Source organism: Podarcis erhardii (genome assembly GCF_964252035.2).
Source record: "Podarcis erhardii genome assembly, chromosome: 11".
Classification (NCBI taxonomy): domain Eukaryota; kingdom Metazoa; phylum Chordata; class Lepidosauria; order Squamata; family Lacertidae; genus Podarcis; species Podarcis erhardii.
Window position 1 is genome coordinate 25,781,694 of NC_138501.1, and position 7,127 is coordinate 25,788,820.

At 41.6% G+C, this 7,127-nt stretch overlaps 1 protein-coding gene across 2 annotated transcripts in view; it reads left to right on the forward strand.

Annotated features, from left to right (window-relative positions):
- The window catches only part of LOC309352170 (uncharacterized protein), a gene marked incomplete at its 5' end in the record, with an annotated part of 89,504 nt that extends 85,641 nt beyond the window's left edge, over positions 1-3,863 (forward strand). For both annotated transcript variants that reach the window (XM_081880569.1, XM_081880568.1), the window contains one exon: positions 2,394-3,863. The remainder of the gene's footprint in view (positions 1-2,393) is intronic.
- Positions 3,864-7,127: the final 3,264 nt, after the last annotated feature.

Here is a 7,127-nt window from a genome sequence, read left to right on the forward strand (position 1 = left end):
TGACCAACACATTTATTATAATTAATATTGTTGGTTAGTATATAATCTCTATCTATCTTTTGAGGGATATCTATTTACACAGAATTGCACTTTCTTCTGCCCGGGGCTGATGCAGTTCTACACATGCAATATTCCTTGGTGAGTTAATCTGTGGATTCAGTGACATGCGGGTCTCATTTATTCTGTATGTATCCTCCTCTTTCTCCCAAGAGCCTGAGAGTTTCAGTGGCACTGCCCTTCCCCCACCCGATATCCTCTTCACAACAAACCTATAAAGTAGATCAGGTGGAGATATCTAAAATGGCTTATGGCCAGCCAATGAGCATCATGGATGAAGAAGAATTTTAAACTATTCTTACACTTTGGGTTGCATTCAGCTATGCCACTGCATAAGTGGAATGACCCCTGCTCATACAACTGAGCCTTCTCTTCCCCTCCTCCTGCCACCCCCCCTGCACCTCCCCAATCTGCTCTGGGTTTTTCCCCAGTGCCCCAGAACAGATTTTGATGCAGCATGGGGGATGCCCAGTGGAGGGAGAGGATGTTCCTCTGGCTACTTAGGGGTGTGGCATATAAGGAAAGGCATTGTGATGAATCATAGAAAGAGGCTCATTAATATAGAAGCTTATTATAGAAGGGATGACTGAGCTTTTCCAAACAAATGATTCTCAGCATCTGGCTACTGTACTGCAATCTAGATGAGTCTTTCCTTGAAGGATTTAGGACCACAGGGGTGGAACAGTTGTACCCCAAACCTCCTAATGTTCAGGATACAACTGCTCTCCTCCTGTGGTCAGTTTCCAGTTCAGCCACCATTTTCACACTTCTTTCCATTTCATTCCTATTTCTCTACTGCTATAGTCTCAGATATAATTCAAAAGTCTGTCTTGGAGTCTAAGTACCTTTTCTATTCTGCTACATCATAGTCAAGAAAATGCTTACTGATCCAAACACGACTGAGGTCCCTGCACCCTGAAATCTCACTTGAGGGGCTGTCACATAGAAAAGAGCAAAGACTTGTTCTTTGCTTCCCCCAAGAGCAGGAATGTAATTCTAGATGTTGTTGGACTACAGTTCCCATTGTCCCTGACCATTGCCATGATGGCTGGGGCTGATGGGAATTGTAGTCCAAAACATCTGGAGGGCAACAGGCTCATGATGGTTTATGTAGAATATATCAAAGAAGATTAAGTGAGCATAAAGCTTATCAACAGGCCAATTAAGATCCAAATGTAGCTCGATAGCTAATGCTAGGAAGTACATAGCTAGCAACTTTCCTGCAACCATTACACCTAGACTCAAGAGTCCAGAACCCCCTCACAGTTCATTTGGCAGCTGTTCCTGCCAAAGGCTCCTAGGTGGAAGAGAGTGGGACATGGCAGGTAGAAGCAGCTGTGCCTTGATGGCAAACAGTCTTCTCTCCCTTGTTTCAAGTGGTATGAGTATCACTTGTTGAAAAGCTAAAGGACAGAGGCAGAGTTTGTTATATCTTTAGCTTGCCACCAAGAACAACTGCAGCCAAAGCCAATGAACTGCCATTAGATCCTGTAGTCTTCTAGGTGTTGCTGGGCTCCATCTTCTATCAGCCATAGCCAGCATAACCAACTGTCAGGCATGATGGAAGCTGTAGTCCAACAACAACTGAAGGACCATAAGTTTTCAACCCTTCATATATAGATATATATATTTGATTTGATTTTTTCATATAAATATATCATCAAAGTCCCCAGAGCAAGATGAATGCTGTGTGAACTCAGAAGGCACACACAAGTAGTAGAACGATGCTCTGTCATTGCCCTTTGATTTTTCCATAAAGTGAATGGAATTCTAATTAAGTGGATGGCGGAGTTCATGCACCCTCATGTTGACTGCTCAAATTCTGTGCAAAGCTATAATGTGTATACGAGCCATTGGTGAGGATAAACAGGAATATTTACAGAGGTCAATTCCTGAAGTCACTTTGTGACTTACGTAAAATCTATTTTTTTTAACTTCAGTGTGGAAAGCTCATATCTTTACAGACAGCAGTATTATGAACAATAAAACAGTCCTAACAACCAAACAGCACCTGTAAATGAATGACATTTACACAGTTCTTTTGAACTCAAGCTTAGATGCTATCAATCTTATAAAGCACAGAGCCGTTAATTCAATGTTTAACTAACCTTACTTTCATCTTCTCATAGTCTTTCCTTGTGCTAGTCTATTCATTGTGTAGTAAATAATAAAGACTACTGAGCAATGACTACAACCCATCTTCCCCATAATGACATGTTTATGGGGTTTGTCAAAACTCATAATCTGAGTCGCCTGGACGGAATGACTTGAGGAGGAGGTGGGGTGCAGGCACTCATGTCACAGGAAATAAATGCCTGATGGTTGCTTTCCAGCAGAAGAACTGTGAGCCTTGTGGAAACTTTCACGGAGGCTGTTTCTCTGGAGGCAGGAAGAACACCCTCAAGTGAAAAACAGAAACATTTGCAGCGGTCAGATCACACCTCCTTCTATGCTAAAGGCATCAAAGTTCCATAATAACTAGGAAATGTTTTTTTAAGAGCCAAAAAGTATTTGGGACAAGATTTTTGATTCATCCTGGCAGTAGACTTGAAAGAACTCCACACCAGCTGTTTCCTGTTGTTTCGAAGCACAGGGTCTGATACTGGCCTTTACTCATCCACATAGCTAATAAGTGTGGACTATGTAGTCCATGTGGCTGGTTTCCCACATAATCTGCATGAAAGTTTCAAAGGAAAGAGGTATCTTCCTTTACCTGGGTTGTCTTCCATCATTTCAGTTGTATGCTACTCTGCTGTCCAAACGGCAGAGTGAAAGGTACTTTGGACAGGCTGCCAAATTATTATGGTTATATATTACATTTTAATCTTACTGATCCTCCAAAAAGCTCAAGGTGAGATCTTTATTGATACAACAACCTTTTCCATAATAAACTGTTGTTGCTGTTTCACAGGTGAGATTCAGATGCAGACCGGGTTGAGCAGTTAAAGTGGATTTGGCACACTTGAGCTTCCATAATCGGCTTCCAATTTTGGAGGGACTTTTTTGTGGTAAGGAAAGTGATGGGAAATGCATTGGAAAGCATACAATAGAAATGGCTTGATGTGAAGCCATATAACATGTGCCACCCCACCCCCCGGGTCAAATACAAATGAATGCTCAGTAAACACTTGATCAAGATGAGTTCTTACTAAACAGGTCATCTGGAAGCAAACCAAGTGCCAGGCAAGCATGCTGAGGAAGTGAAATCTGGAGAAGGATCTCTGAATATTATCTTAATCTATGGACAGGTTTCTGCTGGAGATGGTGGTCCTCAGCTAGCACTTTGGAAAAAAGCTAGGTGCTAGTAAAAAGTTTTAAAAACCTTGTCATGATATGTTCACAGTAGTCAGATCCAGTAAACAATCTGAACAATCTGGCCATAGCATCCAGTATCAGTTGTAGCTTCCAGATGCTGTTCAAGGCTGGCCCCACAGCCAACCCAAGAGTGGAAATGGCAGGTAAGGGGTTCACAAGATCCCAGTATGTTGCCTCATTCAGGATTTAATGACAGTGTTCTGCACAATTTAAAGTTTCTGAGTGGTTTTCAATGCCAGTCCCTCACAGAGAGTGTTGTTAGATATAGAGGAATTAAAAGTACCAGGCATGTTTTTCATTTCCCCTGTATCAATGACACATCTGAAGCCACAGTAACTGTAATCCTATTAAATTAAACATATGTATTACATGTACAGTTGAAAATTCTTATGTTTGATTTTATTAAATGTTCAGCACTGGATTTAAGCCCCATTCCCATAAATTAATGGGAGTTGGGGCTGTCAACTTAATAAATTATTTTAATCAATTAACTGTCTGGCTTTTAAGTGATTGTTCCAAACTCTCAGAGAAGGTGCTCTTGTGAGGTTCCTGAAGGAAGATCAAGTACAATTTCAAATGATCTGCTAGCTTTGGATGGCAACCAGAAGCGAAAATGATCTTTAAGACCTTCAAATTTGGCAAAGAAAGGCAGATTATTTCAGCAATTGCATGTGAACTCAGGCACACATCCTACTGAATACAGCAGGGTTTACTACCATGTAAGTAGTAATGACCATGTAAGTAGTAATGACGCTGCGCTGGCTCGCCAGATGCAGCTTGTCACGCTGGCCATGTGACCCGGAAGTGTCTTCGGACAGCGCTGGCCCCCGGCCTCTTAAGCGAGATGGGCGCGCAACCCCAGAGTCGGACACGACTGGCCCGTACGGGCAGGGGTACCTTTACCTTTACCTAAGTAGTAATGAAGCTGAATGTTGGAAAATTCAGGCAAATAAAGGAAAAGGCTTCTTATAGTTAAACAATGTAACTCACTCCCACAAGAGATAGTGACGGCCATCAACTTGGATGATTTCAAAAGAGGATTAGATAGATTGATGGAGGATGAGGCTATCAATGGCTACTAGACATGATGACCATTATCTGCCTTCATGGTTGGAGGCAGCAATGCATCTGAATACCTGTTGCTGGACACTGCAGTAAGGTGGAGTGGTCTTGTGCTCAGGTCCTCCTAACAGGTTTCCCACAGGCATCTGGTTGGCCACTGCAAGAACATAATGCTGGACTAGGTAGGCCATTAGCCTGATTCAAAAGCTCTTATGTTCTTAAGTGGGTACAGAATTGCAGTGTTAGGATGCAATTCTCTACTCCAGGGCTGTGGAAACTGTGGCCCTCCATATGTTCTTGGACTACAATTGCCATCACCCTGACCATTGGCCATGCTGGCTGGGGCTGATGTGAGCCTGAGCCCAACAATATCTGGAAGACCACAAGTTCACCATTCCTGCAATATTCACCTTCATGGGAGCATCAAACTCAATGGGACTTACTTCTGTGGAAATGTATAAACTTTCACAGTTACACAACTTTCTTCAAATGTCCTGAATCCTGAATCCTGGATTATTATTATTATTATTATTTGCAGATTACTGACATTTTAAACTGTCATTAAATGTTTAGTTGATTATGTGATGATTAATTGAGGAAAATCTAAGCCTGAAGTGCTTCAGTATTTTAGCTTCACAGGCCATATGGAATAATATTGGGCAGCTGGAGGGGGAGTGGGGCTGGTGGAGGCAGGGAAAGGTGGAGGAGAAATGCAATTTCCTTTCCTCTACTCCAGAAAACTCATCATAACTTGAAGGAAGTCAAGCAAGTCAGCATTTTACACCAGCCACCAATGTTGACATGACAGGCATGGAATTTTCATACCTACAGAATTGCTGAGGAAATCCTTCCTAGCAAAAAGTTGTGTGTGTGTCTCTCTCTGTGTCCCCCCCCCCTTCCATGAGGAGAATTGTATAAAGCAATTGATGGGTAGGCAAGGCTTGAAATGAACACATTTGAAACAAAGTCCCCAACGCAATGTGGACTGTGGACTGCACCACCCCTTCCCTACCCCATGGATGTTTTTAAAACCGGATTGATAGGGTTTTTCCTGTGCTACCGATGACCAAGATTTGATCCATAAAGGTTGGCAGCTTTGTGAGCAATGGGAACAGATTTCTTTTTTTTTATTTTAACTCTAGCCATTGAATCTGAAGAGTAATTGCCACCCTGGAAAGGTAATTACATATGCTATTGTTTATACACATAATAGGCCCTGGAATGCATGTTCTGCAGATAGAAAAAAAGAAAATCCTGCTTTCACATTGGGGCGGTACGCAATGTATAGTGACAGAATGCCACAAATAGCATTCATACTCCTGCATGTTAATGGGTGATTTCTCTTGGTGTGTGTGTTTAAGGGAAGGGGGAAGGGATTTGGAAGGGGAGGGGAGGAGAGGGAGGCTTTTTTAAAAACAGTACCATGTAAATACAAGTGATTTCCGTCTCTCTCTCTCCCTCTCTCTTTTAAAGAATCACGAGAAATGTTTTTGAAGCTTCAAAGGGACTGCACTGCTCTCTTACCCCATGGGAATATTAATTACTCCCAAACTTTTATAATTCGTTGAACAATACCATATGTGTTAGTAAAAGAAATTACAGGCAAAGCTGTGCTAAAGGGGTCTTGACTTGAATTGCCCTGAAATTGGACCAAACAGTTTGACAGAATATTGGATAGCACTTTGAAGCATCCCACTGTGCCTGGAGTGGAAGACATACAAAAAAAAGAAAAAAAAGAAAGAATTTTGAGTTACAAAAGTGTCTCTCGCTCTTTAACTCTTTGTATCAATTTCTCTTTTCACCATTCAAAAACATATGTTAGAAATAACAACCATGTAAGGCTTGGTTACCATGATATTCTTTCTGGGCAGTAGGTATGCATTTCTGAAGAGAGACAGAGAGAGAGAGGGAAAAAAAGATTTGCGTGTGTGTGCATAGAATATTTCAAAATATTGCAAGGATCAGGACGACACAAAGCCAAAGAATACTTCTGTATTCTAATATTGAACTGAGCATTGTTTGAGGTTGAAGCAATTCATCGTGGGTTATTCTCTGCCGCGGTGTCCAGCAAATTGCGTGACCAGCTTGTTAGGCTTGACAACAGCCCTTTACCTAACAATGGCCTCAGCAGCTCGCAGCAACAGAGGAATGTCAAAATGAGCACATTTCACACACAAATGTGTGACTATTATGGGTATAAGAAGATGCATATGGTGGGGAGAAGAGGAGGGAGGCTGGGGTGGCGGCTAACAGTTAGCAGTGGGGACATGGCCTCACTGACCATTTTTAATCAGCCCTTCTGTAAACAATTCAACATTTTCATTGTTCTCCAAAAACTAATAAAGAGAAACAAGCACTTTTCATTCATCTTGAAGTAATTTTCTGTCAGGTTCAAGCCCCTCGTGGCCTACAGCTTGTGCACAGCTAGCTGTGTGATACAACAACTATTTCAATTTATTTTACAAACTCCGACCATTCAAATGTCAGTTAGTGTTCACCAAGCCGGCATCTGAAATTGTGCAGTTAACGAGTTTTACAACATTTCTATCAAGAGAAACTGTTTAGCATAACTGACTCTTAAGGAGTTATTATACCTCTAAAAATCCATTTTAAGGGGCATTATTTAAATAAAATAGAAAAACGGTTCACTGCCTTTTAAAGGGGCTACAAAAAAAGTCCATCAGATCCAGTGC